The sequence below is a fragment of the Bactrocera tryoni genome, unplaced genomic scaffold, assembly GCF_016617805.1.
Source record: "Bactrocera tryoni isolate S06 unplaced genomic scaffold, CSIRO_BtryS06_freeze2 scaffold_7, whole genome shotgun sequence".
NCBI lineage: Eukaryota > Metazoa > Arthropoda > Insecta > Diptera > Tephritidae > Bactrocera > Bactrocera tryoni.
In genome coordinates, this window is record NW_024396366.1 from 17,841,165 (window position 1) to 17,860,939 (window position 19,775).

The 19,775-nt window shown below is 35.2% G+C and overlaps 1 pseudogene; it reads right to left on the reverse strand.

The window, feature by feature from the left end:
• Positions 1–9,645: 9,645 nt before the first annotated feature.
• Positions 9,646–9,848, reverse strand: LOC120781884 (annotated as a pseudogene).
• Positions 9,849–19,775: the final 9,927 nt, after the last annotated feature.

Consider the following 19,775-nt stretch of genomic DNA (forward strand, 5'->3'; position numbering starts at 1 on the left):
GGTGTGTGAAACTATCGGAATAGATGACCTTTTGAAAGTATTTTCAACCTTTTTTGCAACTATTTCTGTAACCTCTTTACTTCTAGGTTCATAATTGTCGCCTCGGATTCGCCCTAAACGAAATCTTTCAAACTGAAAACGAGATTGTACGGATATATGCCAAACACAGGACATTTCTGTCTAAATTTAAATTTAGATACAGACATTTTGAGTTCGACCCACCCTAGTGGGCGTGGTTATTATCCGATTTCTTCCATTTTTGAACTGTATATGGAAATGCCTGAGGGAAACGACTCTATAGAGTTTGGTCGACATAGCTATAGTAGATTCCGAGATATGTACAAAAAACTTAGTAGGGTGCGGGCCACGCCCACTTTTCCAAAAAAATTACGTACAAATATGTCCCTCCCTAATGCGATCCTTTGTACCAAATTTCACTTAATATCTTTATTTATGGCTTAGTAATGACACTTTGTAGGATTTCGAGTTTCGCCATTTTGTGGGCGTGGCAGTGAGCCGATTTTACCCATCTTCGACCTTAACCTTCTTAAGGAGCCAAGAAATACGTGTACCAAGTTTCATCACGATATCTCAATTTTTACTCAAGTTACAGCTTGCACGGACGGACAGACGGACGGATGGACAGACAGACATCCGGATTTCAACTCTACTCGTCACCCTGATCACTTTGGTATATACTATATAACCCTATATCTGACTCTTTTAGTTTTAGGACTTACAAACAACAACTTTGTTGCGAGAGTATAATAGGCATTTAATAGATAAATTCTTCAACACATTTAAATGTGTTGCGTGAACAATATCTCAGTGGTTAAAATATAACAATAAACAAGTAAAGAATGGGGAAGTTTGGGTGCACCCAAATATTTCATACCCCTGCAACTTGCTGAAATCAAAGTTGTAAAAATACTTTAAAGAGTAAAAAGTCAAACAGAAGACCGAAATCCAAGCAGTTCTTTATATAAGTACATATACTCTGTTTCGTCAAGCGACAAGATATATATATATTTAAACCTAAAACTAGAATTAAGAAATCTGAATTATAAAAATTGTAATATATTGAATTATTAAAAATTAAATTAATATATTAATTATAATAGATTTTATAAAATACTTACCTTAATAATGCATTCATAATACCAATCTATTACTTACCTTTATACTTACCATAGTCTTTTACAATGTTTAACGAAAGATAATTATTTACCCCTTTTGTAACATATACTTATATTACCACTAGATTACGCCGTAAGTTTATTTAAGCTAAGCGATTGCATAAAACGAAATAAAACTCTCTCCTGTAATTGAACCGTGAAATTGTACTAACTTTCTTTCGAGACAGGCAGTGATTTTTTAAGTTCTAATCGCGCATCCAAATTATAGTAACTTTTCGTTTCTCAAAAACTCTTGAGAATTTTTCATAGCGCCAGAGCAGGGACTTGTGCGTGTTTTTAAAAATTAAAAATAAAATATGAAATTAAAAATTTTTTTAAAAATAACACAAACATACTATTCGATATTATTTTCGGTACTTTTTCGGTTTTCGGTCTTGTGAAGTGGAAACAAATGAAAATTAATCGCATAAAAGAAACTTAAGATAAAACATAAAAAAAATTGTTAAAACATAAATTATACAAGAATACATTCTGTAGATATCTACATTTGTATGGGCCGAAGTGAAGTGTCAGAAGTGCAGTGAACATTAACAAATACGAAACAACCAAAAGTGAACAAGAAGTTATTAAACTAATACATAGTGTGGTGCAGTGATAGCTAAACTGCAAAAGAAAAAGAAGAAAATAAATAAAAATATATTATAAAAGAAAAGTTCTAAAGTGTATAATTAAAATTCTTACCAAGTCTTCTTTCCTAAACCTACAAACAACAAAAACAAAAAAACAAGAGGTGCATATGTATGTGCAAGTGCTCAAAGTGACAAACATATACAGGAGTGAAATAAATAAAAATTGTGAAAAGGCGCACAAGAAAATTGGGTACAAAGGGTACAGTGAATTTCAAAAAAAATCGTACCAAAGTGTTTAACCTGGTGATTAACGAAAGGGCCGTTCTAAACGTTAAAAAAAAAAACAGTTTTAAAAAGCCGGTGGAAAACCCGTTGAAAAAAAAACTGTTTCAAGTGCCGCGTTAAAAGAACCGGTAAAAGCAAAGTGCCGGTATAAGCACCCGTTGTTGCCATACCGCCACTGCTGAAAGCACTGCTGCCATCAATCCGCTGTCGTCGTGAGAATGAGCTGCCGCTGCATCCTCTTAAAAAGGGACGTAAGCGCCGGCAAACAGCTGCCGCACCAGGTAACGAGTGCGACTTACTGAAATCAGTGCAAACAAAAAATAAAACGAAATAAAATTAAAAAAAAACAAGTGGACACAGATTTTAGCTTTGCCTTTTTTCACTTTCAATTATATTGACGTTCATATAAATACCTACACATGTACATATATATTAGGGTGTGTCATTCTGAGTCAACCTTTTTTTTCAACTGAAAAACAGGCTAAAAACTTTCGAAAATGTGAAAAAGAAAGTCACTCAGAAGATGAGCTTTTAATATTAATATTAAGAGGTGCCTCTTTCAAATTTTCTATTTTCCATATAAATAACATGGAAAAAAAATCTTTTTTTTTGTGGTGGTTTTTGTGCGGAGGTTATTATATGTGCACGCGATGGCTGCTAGTAGGGATGGTAAACTTGATTCCGATTCTACTCGAGAATCGAGTTTTCTCGCAAAATAATCCATTTTTCCAATGTCAAGAATCGATTCTTAATCGACTTCGACTACTGAAGATCGACTCCGAAAAATCGAATGTCAAGAATCGATTCTTAATCGACTTCGACTACTGAAGATCGACTCCGAAAAATCGAATGTCAAGAATCGATTCTTAATCGACTTCGACTACTGAAGATCGACTCCGAAAAATCGATTATTTTACGAGAAAACTCGATTCTCGAGTAGAATCGGAATCGAGTTTACCATCCCTACTGGCAGCCATCGCGTGCACATATAATAACCTCCGCACAATAACCACCACAAAAAAATGATTTTTTTCCATGTTATTTATATGGAACATAGAAAATTTGAAAGAGGCACCTCTTAATATTAATATTAAGAGCTCATCCTTTGAGTGACTTTCTTTTTCACATTTTCGAAAGTTTTTAGCCTGTTTTTCAGTTGATAAAAAAAGGTCGACTCAAAATGACAAACCCTAATATATATATACATATATATCCATAATAACGTATATAAGTAAACATATACATATATGTATATGCGTACGCAAGTGAATAAGGGATTTTGGGATTTTTGCGGTGGCCCTTTATTTTGAAATAAAGGTGAAAAGTTATTAGTTGCAAAATTAAATTATCACATTTTTCGCAATTTTTTCGATCCGCGTTTGCAATTATCGGTCGTTTTTTTCGCAATTTTTGTCGATTTTCGTGCGGACATTTTCCGATTAAATTACTTTATTGTGCTATTGCTCATTTTGCGCAATTATTGGTTTGGCTTTCGTATACTTGAGAATCGATATTATATTTTCTCGTTTTCGTAACCGATTCCAAATATATTTGTTGCCAACCTTTATTACATATTGGTTTGGCTTTCGTTTATTTGGGAATCGATATACATATATATTTTTTCGTTTTCGTTGTCGATTCTTAATATGTACATATATCTGTTGCCAACCTTTATTGTCTTTTTTTCGGAAATTTAATTTAAACAAGCAAAATGAGCAAGCCAAACCCAACTCTCGCAAACCTATCTCCGAGTAAGGAGTTGTTAAGACGTCAAAGAACGGTTCTGAAAAGTAGTATTTTGCGCTTTAAAAAGGCCCTTCTCGAAATGACTATGTCTTTAGATCCAGTCCAATTGGAATGTCGTCTCGATATATTAAATTCACAAAGTGAAAAATTAATGAAATGCCAATCAAAGATTGAAGAAACTGATGGTGACGACATGACCCGAAGGGAGTTAGAGGACATAATCGTTGAAACGAAGTCCATAATCAAGTCAATTGTTGAAAACCAAATAATGAGAAATTTGCCAGTCGAAAGACTTCGAGCACTACGGCCCTTTCTTATATGTGGCGTAGATTTTTGTGTGTAAAAACATATATTGCAGTCAGGGGCGTCGCGAGGATCCAGATCATGGGGGAGTCATGCCGACTCATTTCAAGAATTTGCCGATTTATTGTATATGTTTATAAATATATATAAAATAAGGATATCTTCATTTCTGATAAGGTATTACGGAGAAGTTTGACAACATAATAGCATAATTCATTATTTTATTCTCAAATAAGTATTGTACATATTAGTATAATCATCATTTAATATGTTTCTCTTAATATAAAATACATATATTGTTCAGCGACGTGTTACGCGGGAAAAACAAGATTTTCTTAAGAAATTGAATTGCAAAAAATATAAATTTCTGAGTTATATTTTCACTCTGCGATGTTTCAACATTGACCATTTTCCAACAACATCGCGCAGATCGATTTCGTCTACTTTATCCTTTGAAGAAGAAAGCAGCATCAAAGAATTCAAACGTTCATCCCCCATTGTTGTACGCAAATCGTTGAAAACAAATTTCAATTTTCTAAAAGAACGTTCACATGAAGCAGTCATTATGTAATGACAGGAGCAGTCATTATGTAATGAACAATTTTGTACGCAGAAGGAATGACCTTTCTCAATTTGTACGCTACTATAGAAATGTCATCGAAAGATTTACACTCTTTACATGAATCAAAAAGAATTTCTGTTTCAGCAAAAATACAATCTAGATCTTCACTGAAGAACTTAGGTTCCAATTGCACAACAAATTGTATAGATTCTATTGTAATATTACTTCTGTTAGCTGGAATCCTGAACATCTCTTGAATGGGTTTGAAGGTTGACATAGTTTCTTGCAAATTATCTTGAATACAATTTGTGAAATTTTCGAGGACAATTTTGAATTCTTTTCTATAAAATGTCTGGAAATCAAAATTACAAGCAGTTGCTGGATTATCGTCCTTTTTTTTCGGAGCACGGCGTGTTCAGTGGTGTTTCGAAAAGTCATTTTCAGGGTTAATCTGACACTTTTCAGCAAATGCAACTGAACTCGCTAGCAATGCGTTAATTTGTGAATCGTCATTCATTTGTTGGAATGACGCTGATGTGCTTTCAATCAGCAATAATGCGTCAATGACGTTCAATTTCTCGGCATCCAAACCTTCTGTCAAATTTTTTACTTTAAACACTACATTTTTACAAAAAAATAACGAGCTAATAAAATCAAAATCCAGAATTTTTTTAAGCAGACCAGAAGCTAATGTACGTGTATTGTTATCAAAATTTTCTGAATATTTTTGAATGACTTCCAAAGCGTTAACAATACCTTCGAAAGAAATCCACACAGCTTTTACTGTTTCAGCCCGAGCAGTCCATCGTGTTATTGACAGGTTTTTCAGTTGCAATGCATTCTCAATATCATTTAATTCTTTTCGCAAACTAAGAAAACGTTTCGTACTTCCAGAATAAAAAACGTACAGTGTTTCTAAAACGTTAAAGAATCCTTTAATCAAAACACTTGCATTGCATTGCATGATGTTTCAACAAATATGTTGATCCGATGAGCATGACATGGTATATAAGGGATAGTTTTCTCACATTTTTCTGACAATTTTCGCTGGGTTCCTTTATACTTGCCAGACATGTTTTTTGCAAAATCGTAGGACTGGAAAACAATTTTTTTGATCGAAATCCCCATTGAATTAAGAGCTTCTACAATTCTTTTAGCCAACTCTTCGCCCGATTTTTTTGATAGGACAATATCCATCTTAAGAAGCCGCTCAACAGTCAAAAGTCCATCATGAGTTTGTAGAACATACCGAACGTTGACAGCAAGTCAATCTTGATGTGATTTATCTGGAGTGGTGTCTGCCATGACAGAAAAAATTCCCGCTTCATTGACCGATAACCGACTTTTGAAAGAATGACGATCGATAGTAAATTCATTCTTCGAACTTAAAAAAAAAATATATTCAACCCCTGTTATTCGAACATTGTAGTGTTTTAATAATCCTTGTGGAAACAACGAAAAGGTGTCTTTTTAAGCTTGCTTCCGAAATTATAGTGAATTCGCAATGGATATGACGTAAAAATTAATGTGCAATAATATATTTTGATGAAAATCTTAAAAATATTCAATATGTTTTGACAACAAATTTCCGGGTACTTGGCAACTCTTACTGGAATTGCCGAAATGAACTTTCAAATTTTTAGTTATGATATTAAAACGGCCATCCTCAACTCTCGCCCCCTAGTACCTCTGAGCCAAGGTCCCAAATACGGTGAGGCGTTAACACCAGCGCATTTTTTAATAGGATGCTCCCGGCGGGCATTACCCCCAGAGAAGGTGCCAGTGGACCGATTTAAGTGTTGCGAGAGATGGCAACTTGTTTGCTGTCTCAAGCAACAGTTCTGGCGACAGTGGTCCAAAGTATACCTGATGGGTCTTCAGGAGCGCAACAAGTGGCTGCACCCCAAACGCAATATACAGCTCAACGACCTCGTTCTCGTTCTCGTCCACGTGGACAACGTGCCACCACAGTAGTGGGTACTAGGGCGCGTCGTTGCAACCGTCGAAGGGCAAGACGGCAAGGTGCGAGTCGCGGACGTAGCAACCAAGACGGACACGATTAAGTGTCCCATCCACAAACTGGCCGTGCTTCCACTGGATATTTAAGGAATCTGATCCTGTCAAGGTGGCCGGTGTTGCATCAAGCGACAAGATATACATATTTAAACCTAAAACTAGAATTAAGAAAATTGAATTATAAGCGTTGTAAAATATTGAATTATGAAAAATTAATTGGCGTAGTGTCGTCCCGATTTTATCTACAAGATAATGGTAACTATTATCACACTAAAAAAATTATCCCCGGATTTCATTAAGTTTCCTTACATACAATCAGTAATCACATGGGATAAAGTCAGGCGGATATTCGAAAATCCTGATATTTATTATATGGGGGTAGGTTAAGTTTTCGTCCAATTGTAAGTATATATTTTAAGCACAAAGATACACTGTTATGAGTAAAACACGTCTTTTAATTTTCATTAAGTTAACCAACACATTGGAAGCTGAAAGTCACCCGGAAGTTTGTAAATATCTACATACATACATATATTAGGTCTATGGAGGGGAAGTATTGACCCGATTCAACCCTTATTGATCTATTGATGTACTACAGCCAGGAAAGGATTCTCTTCGACATTCAAATGTATATTCTTACTAGCTGTTACCCTGTGCGTTTCGCTACACCTAAATCGATTAAAACTCTTAAGGGTTTTTACTTTGTGTTTTATTTATTGTTGTAAAACTGTTACTTATTTATAAAACATTTATAAAATATATTGGTATACAACCTTTTTGGTTTTTCCACCTGGCGCGTAAATGAATAAGCACCTTGGTGTTGCCACTCTCGAGCATGCAACGAACAATTGGCCGTGGGAGAAGCCCGGTTCTTCCAAATTGACGCCGCACACTTGAAACGTTTGCCCTTGCGATTTGTTGATGGTCATCGCAAAGGCAAGACGTACTGGGAACTGCAAGCGCTTAAATTCAAACGGCATGTCCGTTGGAATTATGGGAAGGCGTGGTAAGAGTACAACTTCACCTGCTGCCTTGCCATTTAGTATTGTTGCTTCAATCAAATTTGGCCACAATTTTTTGACTGAAAGTCTTGTGCCATTACACAAAGTCGGTGGCTACAGATTTCGTAGAAGTATAATGGCGAATTGTGAATTAGGGCGTTGTCCTGTTGGAAGATCTAGGAATCTCCGTAGAGTTTCTCACCAAATTCTATCAGCACTTCATCCGACAGCTGCACGTATATTTCCGCATTTGTTTTGGTGGGAATGAAGCAAAGCGGAGACTTTCCAGCATATCTGAACGCTGGCCAAATCATTAGCGATCCGCCACCGTGATTTCGCTTGTGTCGAGTTTGGCGGGGTTGACGTACATCGCGCCAATACTTATGGCAACCATCAGGACCGTCCAAACTAAATTTTTTCTCGTCAGAAAAAATAACATTTTGGAACTCATCGGTCCAAAATTTTATCGGCAAATGCCAAGCGTGCGCTTATGTGGCGTAGCAATAGTTTAGGCAGAGGTTCTCGGGACTCATACCTTATCAATTTATTTTGCGTCAAGACTTGATGGACTCTTCTCCTGGTTACATTGAGATCTAAATGCATCTTGATTTCCAGGCATGACATGTTTTTTTGACTTGCTAGTCGCCGAATTTCTCGCTTGCACCGTTCATCAATATTAGTCGGTCTGCCGCAGCGCCTATTTGTGCCATAACTATCGGGGTTTTTAAGAAAATTACTGATGGTATTTCTATGACGATTCACTCAGGCGGCTATGCCAGTAATTTTTGTACCCGCTTCACATAAGCCCCATATTAATCCGCTCTCCTCTTCCGATAAATGGGTAGCACGTGGCATTCTAACCTTAAACCACATTTGGCGTAAGTATTATGTGTAACAAAAATGCAGTCATTTTACTTACTAGTTTTCAAATAAAAATATCACCACTTTACTTAACTTCCCTTGTTTACAGTCCAAAGTGCACTAATACTTACTGCACTTATACTAATTTCCTAAGGAAAACATGAGACTGACAACAAATTGATTCTAACGGTACTAAGGATTTATATTAAAGCAGAATTATGCACATGGAAATGAAACAAAAAATACAACAAAAACCATTTGCATACCTAAGAGATTGATACCGTTATTGAGAGAAAAGAAATCGCTCAATACAATAATGCACATATACTTCTTTACTTAAAGTAAATATTCCGATTCCAGCTGGGAAATTTTATGTAACAAATAAATGAATGACGACCAAGTGAACTGCAGTGAGCGCACGACTGAAGAATATAGGTATGATTTATGTTTTTTTTTTACTTTTTTTAAATCAAACTACTTTATTCGATTTCAAACTTAAGGACTGTATATCGTCACCTGAAATGCAAAATAACGTAACAACATTTTCGGAAATTTACAGTGGCATGAATGAAACACGAAATAAAATGGAACATGAGTGAAAAAAAGGTGCGTGGAGTCCCTACGCGCGGATGAAGTTATACTTCTTAGTGATATTCCAAGAAATGCATATCATTTTGTATGAAAGAAAACTAGAAAACTTAAATTCACATTTTATAAATTTATTATAATTTATTATCTCCCCGAGCATGCCTTTGCCAACAAGTCGTCTTTTCGCGACGATGACAAAAGCTAAAAATCATAAATTGCACAACTTTCTGGTGCTTCTCGCAAAAATCTGCGTCGGTATGTATTCACGATCATACGTATACATACATACATATTTACACATGTTTGTAGCCGAACCTGCTACAGCGGCATTACTTTACTTATGCCATAGAAATTCCATTGCTACGAATATGGAAATGACAACGAAATAATGCAAATATGCATATTTCTAAAGGTCATTAATTTCTTGAAAGGAATGAATGATCCTGAGAAGTATAGTCTTAACTTTTCAACGGCCAACGCAGAGCATTTCAACCAAAAGGAATTTATTCATTAAAATCACCACTAAGAAGTCGTTTTATCCGTTGTAAGCGAACGATTTTCGAAGAAACATCATTTCTAATATGCCACAAGACACAATTAGAAATGAACTTCTTAAACCTCACGCTGTCAGATAAAACGATATACCTCGTCATCGCGGGTCGATTTCTAAAAAATGTAAATGAAGACTAACTACAGAAATAATCGTGTAAAGTATAGCCTTAATTTTTCAACGGCCAACGCAGGGTATTTCAACAAAAGGTCATATAAAATAGTTGAGAATTCGCAGAAATGAAAGACAAAGGAAAGAAAAAGCAGTATAACTTCAATAATGAACAAGCACACAAACATACATATGCGCAGCAGCAGCAAGGAAAGAGGTAACAATCGGCGATCCATTGTATATTCATGTATAACCAAACCATAATTAGGACAACGCAATTCAAGTGTCAATGGTGGTCTAGGTGGTAAGCGCTTCAAAAGTTACGACGAGCACGTAGGAGGTGCGTAGGTTCGAATCCCAACAGAATTTATTTTTAATTGAATATGTGATCTTATTTTATAATAACTCATTTTAAATATATAAAAGATTTATCTAAACATTATGATGATATTCTCATGATTCATACGCAATGTACGAATGTAAGCAATTTCGTTTTGCCGTCGGCATTTCAATTTCTCATGCTTCAATTTTTGCTTTCAACCAAGAAATCGCTTGTAGGTATGTATGTACATATGTGAAATATATGCCTTTGCGTTTTGCCGTCGGCATTTCCATATTGACATGCAAAAGTAATTATGTATGTATTTCATTGTTTCGTTTTGGCCCAATTTTGTATATTAATCCAAATCAAACATATTATATATTCATATGTAAACATGTTTTAAACTTTACATAAAATTGAAGTGTCAATAATTGCGCCAATTTTCATAAAGTTGGAAATTTTCCGCGAATAAGACGTGTGCGGGTTAAGTCGTGAATTTTACTTATATGTATTAATTAATTTGAAAGTGCCGAAAAATGCGAAACGAAATTTCAATAAATTTAAGTAAATTTACATGTATTTTCATTTATATTTAATTGTCAATAAATTTTTTAAAAATTATTTGCCCTAGTTGTCCATTTTTTATTTTCTCACACATTTCAGCCGATTTTTGTAAAGAAATTTGACCCGCGTAGAAGCATAATGCGAAACAATCATACATATGTACATATATTATGTCGTTTGCACATTTGTCTGTATGTTTGCGAAAGCAAATGTTCTACAAAAGCATATTTCTATACTTAAACAAAATTATTAGAACCATCGTATGTTTCTTATGTACATGCATAACCAAACCATACTTAAGTCAGCTCAACCTAAGTGTCAATGGTGGTGTTGGTGGTAAGCGCTTGGAAAGTCGAGATGATACCACAGGTCTCAGGTTCGAATCTCGACAGAATAAATTTTTAATTTTTTGCTTTTAACATCGTATACTATACAAATAAATATTTTTCTTACTAATAGAAATAAAATTTATCACAGCAATATTATGTACATATGTATATGTATATTATGTATATTGCTGTGATAAATTTAATTTCTATTAGTAAGAAAAATATTTATTTGTATAGTATTCGATGTTAAAAGGCATACAGCTTCCGAATTCAAGAATTCATTTGGATAATTGACTACTTCATCTTGATTTAAAACGCTATCAATCGATGTACATATATGTTGTAGCTTCTCCTGGCAGTTTTTCTTGAATGGCAAAATTGATTTCGTTGACGTGTACATTTTTCGGTGCCAATATTGCACGTTCACTTAAATAATCGTGGTTGAACAATATTCGGAAATACACTTTCAATCAATTCTTCTTTCGATTGTAAAAGTGTACAAAAGTTGTTCGGCAATGTGATCAAACCGGTATCATCGATTGGTATTTTGCCTTCGCCACTGTTCAACAACTGTTTCGAAAACGCCGCTGCGGATCGATCATTTTGCAATTGGACTCGCATGTTGATCGTAAGAGTCAGCCTTTGAACATGTCTCCACAAAACTGACGATTTTAAACATACGTTTATTTCGTCGGCAGGAGTTGATCGAGGAATGACTGACAAAGTTTGCCGAAAATCGCCGGATAATAAGATTAATGCTCCGCCAAAAATTTGTTATTTTTGGCGTAAATCTTGCATTGTTCTATTGAATGCTTCTAATGACTTTTTCTAAGCCATTGGGTACTCATCGCATAGAACTATTCCAGCTCCTCGCAAAACTTTTGCCATTGTTGAATTCCTCGATATGTTGCACGTTGGTGTTTCAACGACTTGGATGTTCAACGGTTATTTCAACGCAGAATGTGCTGTTCGGCCGCCATCAAGTAGAGTAGCAGCGATGTCTGACGAAGCAATTGCCAGCGCAATTTTCTGCTGTAACCGTATAGTAGCAAGAATCAAAGAGATCAGAAACGTTTTCCCTGTACCACCGGGCCCATCAAGGAAGTAGAATCCACCGGCGTTATTGTCAACCGCTCGTATATTCTTATCATAAGCATTTTTCTGCTGAATATTCAATTTGGTAATGTTAGCTTGTATGAAAGCACGCAATTCATTGCAATCGTATTGTTGTTCACGTTGAAGCTCATGATCAATGACTGGGCGCAGTAATGCCAGGTTGCGCTAATGCCTTATTCTCAATTGTAAGGCACAGATCTTCAACCAATATCAAAGCAGAATTATACATTTGTAATGTATATAGCAAGTCTGCGTCCGATGCTCGATTACGCGCCAAAATTAATAAGTCCTCGGTCATGCAGTCTTTGTACTTATTCCACAGTTATTGTGGATTTGACGGAAGGCATGTAGATATTATTATGGCGAATAGTACGCGTATTTGTTTTGGATGAGATGTGAGTGATGCGTCATGAAGTGCGGTGTCCCAATGCATATCATCTTCTAACAAATGCAATCGCTGACATGCTTCACGATACGTCGCACACAACTGACCGTCAACAGTTTTCATATCATCAAATGATCTCGGTCCGCGCACGTTGACTAATAGCAGACGCAAATAAAAACATTCGGCGTTGTTCGGATGGATGGTGTAAATGTGTCTTATGGCATCGGTTTTACGGACATTTGGATAACCGTCAACACGCTCCCCTTGCTTTCGTCGTTGAAATGTTTTCGATGATGGATTCCAAGTGAAATATTGTGGTATTTCGGAATACAGCAATGTTCTTGCAAATTCATCGTTTTCACACACCTCGAAAAAGGTAGTTAGTGTTGTCCCCGGTGGTCGTGCTAGAGTATGCATATTTGAAGTACACAAATAAAAATATGCATATTTGAAGTACATAAATAAAAATGGAAAAATTAACCTAAAACTACATCTTAAACTATGTATTTTACCCACACACGCATATGCAATAAGACACACCAACAGTGTATTTGCGAACCGCATGGAATCACTTACGAAATAATAACAATACTCACTTGCTTTGTGTGTGTTGCACGGTCAGCAGAAAAACACAAAATCGGTTCGAATAAATGTAGCAAATCGATGGAATTAAATCTGGCAAAAACACACATGTTGAAACACTTTTTTTACACACACCGCGCATTTTCAAGCGACAATCGAACCGCATGGCATCACATATGAAACAACAACAATACTCACTTGCTTTGTGTTGTACGCAGAATGTTAATCACGTTGAAATCTGAGAAAAATAGCCACAATGTTGAAACATTTTTTTTGATACACTCAGTGCATTCGGTACACTTACATTCTCCGTCCGATTCTGTAACTTGAGACAGTCTCAAGTCTCTAAATTTGAGATTTTAAGTTAGAGACAATTTTTGAGACTTGAGATGATATTGCTATTCTGTAAGTGACAGTCACAAATTCTATTACATTTCATTATTCAGAGATGTTTTTACACTTGAATGAAAATAAATATGTCGATAACAAATATTAAATTCTCTATAACATAGTCAAAAAACATATTTATCAATATAAATAAAAATATATGTTGAATTTGTTTCATAATATTTAGGAAATTTATGTAAAATTTATTTATTTTTAACCTTTTCGTGTTTGAGTTGCTTACAAAATATAAAAAAACGACAATCGATTAATATCTATGATGATCTCTATTCAGTATATTCAAAATGGCAGACAAGAGTTCTTTTTAGTTTTGTGACCTGCCAACTACCAGGTCTCAATATTTTGAGACTAACGCTAGAGACTGTTTAGTGAATAGTAACTAGTCTCAAATTGAGACTTTGCCTCAAAATGTCTCAAATAGAGACTAGAGACTGGTTACAGAATCCCGCTATCTGTATGTCTTGTTAGCTTGACAGTCATCCATAGAAAGAACGAATGACAGGCAAAAACGATCAACATGCGATGTCAATGTTTTTTATACTCTCGCAACAATGTTGCTAACGAGAGTATTATAGTTTTGTTCACATAACGGTTGTTTGTAAGTCCTAAAACTAAAAGAGTCAGATATAGGGTTATATATACCAAAGTGATCAGGGCGACGAGTAGAGTCGAAATCCGGATGTCTGTCTGTCCGTCCGTCCGTCTGTCCGTCCGTCCGTCTGTGCAAGCTGTAACTTGAGTAAAAATTGAGATATCATGATGAAACTTGGTACACGTATTCCTTGGCTCCATAAGAAGGTTAAGTTCGAAGATGGGCAAAATCGGCTCACTGCCACGCCCACAAAATGGCGGAAACCGAAAACCTATAAAGTGTCATAACTAAGCCATAAATAAAGATATTAAAGTGAAATTTGGCACAAAGGATCGCATTAGGGAGGGGCATATCTGGACGCAATTGTTTTGGAAAAGTGGGCGTGGCCCCGCCCCCTACTAAGTTTTTTGTACATATCTCGGAAACTACTACAGCTATGTCAACCAAAGTCTACAAAGTCGTTTTCTTTAGGCATTTCAATATACAGTTCAAAAATTGAAGAAATCCGATAATAACCACGCCCACCTCCCATACAAAGGTTATGTTCAAAATCACTAAAAGTGCGTTAACCGACTAACAAAAAACGTCAGAAACACTAAATTTTACGGAAGAAGTGGCAGAAGGAAGCTGCACCCAGCCTTTTTTAAAAATTGAAAATGGGCGTGGCGCCGCCTACTTATGGACCAGGAACCATATCTCAGGAGCACCTAGACCGATTTCAATGAAATTCGGTATATAATATTTTCTTAACACCCTGATGACATGTACGAAATATGGGTGAAATCGGTTCACAACCACGCCTTCTTCCAATAAAACGCTATTTTGAATACCATCTGATGCCTTCTCTGTATAATATATACATTAGGAACCAATGATGATAGCGGAATAAAACTTTACAAAAATACGGTATTTGAAAAATATGTAAATGACGTATTATGAAATCTCGATTATCACTTTACCGTGCGAGAGTATAAAATGTTCGGTGACACCCGAACTTAGCCCTTCCTTACTTGTTATTAATTGTAAACATCCGCCAGTTGTTTCGTTTTTTGTTTTTTTTTTTGCACAACGTGCAATGATACACACATTAAATTTCTTATGTGCACCCTCCAAACAGACCCCAATCACCCCTGAAAATTTCATTGAAATCGGGCAAGCCGTCTAGGAGGAGTATGCGAACAGGAAGTTTTGCCACTTAATTTTATATATATAGATTGCATTGACCGATATTTTCGGTCCAATGTCAACTATAGACACTGGAGTCCACATTCCCGGTATTTGGGAGCTTGAATAGTTTTTGTTGAATTTGGGAAATAATTGGTCATAAGATGGCATAAAAGAAAAATGTTATGTACTAAATTTAGTTGAAACCGGTCGGTCGGGTCCCAAGATATTATATGTGATTTCTTCAGGAAGTAAAAGGAAATTTACTTTAATTGTATGTGGGCTAATTTTAATTTACTTCGGCGAGTCATATTCAATTTGTTTTTGTTGCTACATTTTTAAACAGTGCACTTGAAGAGCTAATTTTTATTGTTTACTTAAATTTCTTTTAATCATTAGTTTTCCATCTTTGCCGAAAGCTGTTTGCTGGTTCTAATTTTTCTTGTGTTACAGTGCATCTCAAACTGCTCGCTACATTGATTGTGTCCTCTGATAACCAATTATAACCTTATTGCATTTATTTCTTAAAAATATGTTTATCATTTTATTGCTATTTTTACTTTTATTATTAAAATTGTTTCTATTTTTATTTAATATTGTTTTTTTTTTTAAATGACTTGGTAATTCCCCGAATTGTACTGTGAAGGCCGAGTCTGAGCGTTTTGTCTCTTGCTGGCTATTTGACGGGCTTACCCATCTTAAATGTGTTGGACTGGCTAGCAGTATCTTAGATTCTATTCTTGATAGTAAAGGTTTGCGCTGGTCTTGCATAAAATGTAGACCGACTGAAATTTACCTATTTAAAGTATTTAGGTAGGCGCCCAATAATTTCAAGGAAATCGGATGGGAACTTGAAACCCTTACGGAAATTTGATGATTATGAAATGTTGTTTCAATCATTTAAATGCCTAAAAGATCAAGAGAAGATTTGGTCATCACGTGTTCAGAATGCACAGAAAGTTGTAACCGAAAATAGTAAGCGAAAAATTTCTCAAGATCCGCCTCTAAATAACTCCAAATCTGATACTAAAAATTTAATTGATCCTCGATCGGATTCAGATCTGGACTTAAGGCAGGCCACTCCAGCAATCCAATTTTCCGAGAATTAAAGAACGCGCTTATGGCATGCCTCCCGTGGGCGTCTTAAATCCCTCCAATATTTATGAAGACCATCTGGCCTATCCAAATTAAATTTTTTTTCGTCACTGAATACCACAGAATCGAATTATTCATCCCAAAATTTATACTTTTCATAAAATGCAATTCGTGCAATTTTATTAAGTTGCTTTAGGCATGGCTTAGGCACTCGATTTTCATATTTAAGGCATAAATCTTTTCTTATTATTTGATGCACACGTTGTTTAGTCACATCTAGACCAAGTTCCACTTTTATTTGCCTGCAACTCATGTGGCTATTGGTTGCTAGCTGCTGAACCCGCCGTTTGGTCCTGCCATCAATGGTACCTATTCGACCACTACGCTTAGTAACTCCATAGTTATCTTGATTTTTCAGAAAGTTTGTTATTGTAATCCGATGCCTCTTTACAGAAAAAGCAAGTTGGCCAACTTTCATGCCAGATTGACTCATTCCTTTAATCAATCCACGGTCCTCATCTGATAATTCAGTTCCACGTGGCATTTTCCTACAAATTCAGAAAATGTAATTTACTTTTGTCGTCTTAAACCTTTAATCAAGTACTGTTACTTACTTAAAAGTTTGAATCTCCGCTCTTTCTGCTGATATGTTTACTTGGCACCAATCAGAACACAAATGGTTAATTTTGCATATATAAATATTTTATACGTAAGTTGCGACTTACTCCATTAGAAATAGCGGTACTATGAATACGGTGCGGGCATGAACTTTTTAAATGACGCTAAACCATAAGGTAAATAGAAAATATGCACACCAAAAATTTTTGCCGTACTGTTAGTAGAACATAAGTTATAGAGAAAACCAATTTTGCACATATAATTATTTGACTGAGGTATGTACATATGAATGCTGCATGCTTCTTTAATAAATAATGTTTTCTCTATGGCTAATAATACTGATTCCGTGAATGTTTTGGGGGATTTCAAATTACCGTGTGTAACATGGAAATCTTTTGATGATTACATCATTCCTGTTAGTACTCGCTTATATTTTGACGAGCTCTAAGATGAAATGTCGGAGTTAGGTTTTAACCAAACGAAATTAGTTTCAAACAATTTTGGTAAGTTTTTAGATCTGGTTTAGGTTGATAACGCTCAATATTCTCTGTTGTTCGATGTGATCCTTTGAGTTATGTTAATTAAAAAAATAAAACATCTCGAGCTTTTCAATTAACAAAAAAACTGGTTTAGTTGTTGACTACTCAAAATATTCTAAATTGAGTCGACAATTTGCTCAACTTAACAAAATATGTTATAATAATTACATAAGCAAACTAAAAAATAGTATTATACGTTCTATGATCTCGTCATCTGCAAACGCAAGATTTCTCATTTTCCGACCGAATATGTTTGCTGATTTCTTCAGGTCCAATTTACTCTAATAAAAAATCTTCCGTATAAGCACAAGTTACGTACGATGTATGCAATTTATGCACCAACCATTTCCGAAGTAGATGTCTTATATCATTTAAATATTTTAAAATAATCATTTAATTATGGCCCAGATATGATTCCTTCATGCTTTCTAAAAAATGCTCCGAATATATACATATATATATATCTTGGTTCAATTCTGTTCTTGTTATTTATTAATGATATAAATATCATCTGTTATTAAGTATTTCACAGTTTTATTACGTTCCGACGATGTAAAACTTTTTAAATCATCTATATATTATTCTAAGACAAGGCGCTTATTTCCAGAGATCTACAAAACGTACAGAGACAAATAATACATCAAATTAAAGTGTGCGATCTGAAACTTTGCACAAATTTTACAGATTTTAAATTCATTGAACCACTTTTGATATATTTGCGTTTAAAGTTCTTCAATTTTTACATTAAGCTAATATATAGCAGCGCTTCTACAGAAAAGAGCATATATGTAAGAGAATGAATAATTAAAAATGTTTCTGTCATTTGCTTTCGTTACACACATACCCACATACGCGAAGGCGCAAGTGCGAAATCTAACAACAACGATGTTGTCTGCTCGGTAGCAAAATGACAATAAGCATAGATAACTTGATACGAGGCTCTTTGGTTCGAGAGAGAGCTGTCAAAACTCGCATTTTTTATAACATTTGCCAATGATGCCACTGCTGAAAAATATTAACTTGGGTATTTAATAAATTACACGAAACACTAAATTAAACACTTTGAAAATGCATACATACATATATGTATATGTATATGTAAATGCTAAAATGCAAAATCATTAATTAATTTACATAAACATTTATTTTGCCAAAATATGTTCGCACAGTTTCATTTCACACTAATTTCGTCAAGTAATTATAGCGCTGCTTTTCTGGCATCCCGCCTTTTTCACTAACTGCTGGTTGACGGCACCCTGATTGTGTTTTGTTGCCAGCTTAGAAAACAGATCAGCTGAAAGCGAGAGAGCAAGAAAAGAGATTCTAATCAAGTTATCTATGACAATAAGAGAATCACGAATATTACAAATTACAAATGTTTGCTTTGGCATGTGCACTGGTACATACATACATATGTATGCGCTAAGGTGCTATCTACGATTTGACATGCGCTCTCTTCTATGTTGCACGAATATGTATGTACGAGCTAAGGAACATTGCGCTTTGACATGCGCACTCTACTTTGTTTTATATTCACACATACATACTTACAAACATATATACATATGTATGGGCGAAGACGCAAGTGCAAAATCTAACAGTAATATTGTTGTCGGCGTTATTTTGATTAGAAGTGTTATTGCGTTAGGTAAGCTTTGAGTCAGTTTAGTTTTCTTCCAAAAGTCAAGGCGGCTATTACCAGCGAATACATACTACATCGAATTTCAGTTCAGATTCAGATTAATTATTAAAAATAAAATGCCAAACCAAAGGCGAATTAGACGAAAAAGGCGTTTAACAGGTCGAAGAGAAGAGGTGAATGTTATAGATAAAAAGGAATTTTTAATTGTTAATGTATGTATGTATATGAATTGACCTGTTTTATTAGAGCCGTAGTCATGCAGGATCTATGGCAAGTTATTTCAAAGCTGCCCTAAACTCCGTAGTTCTTCCGGAGTATAGTTCGCTTGGGGGTTTGACTAATATATGTTTACACTGTAAAGGAAAACATTTCGGAAGTGAAAAGGTATCTGTACTTTTCATTGTTTTATATTCGTAATATATGTATGTATATACATACTTATTGTCTTAATATTTGGTTGAAATTGTTACTAGGTAAGAAATGGCTTTACGACATGTTGTCATGGCGGAAAAGTTAAACTTCAAGAATTACGTGTACCTGAGTTTTTGAAAGCTGTGTTAGAAAATGATTTGAGCTCTTGGCGGGGACACTATTTGGAGAATATTCGGCAGCTAAATAGTTCGTTTGCTTTTGC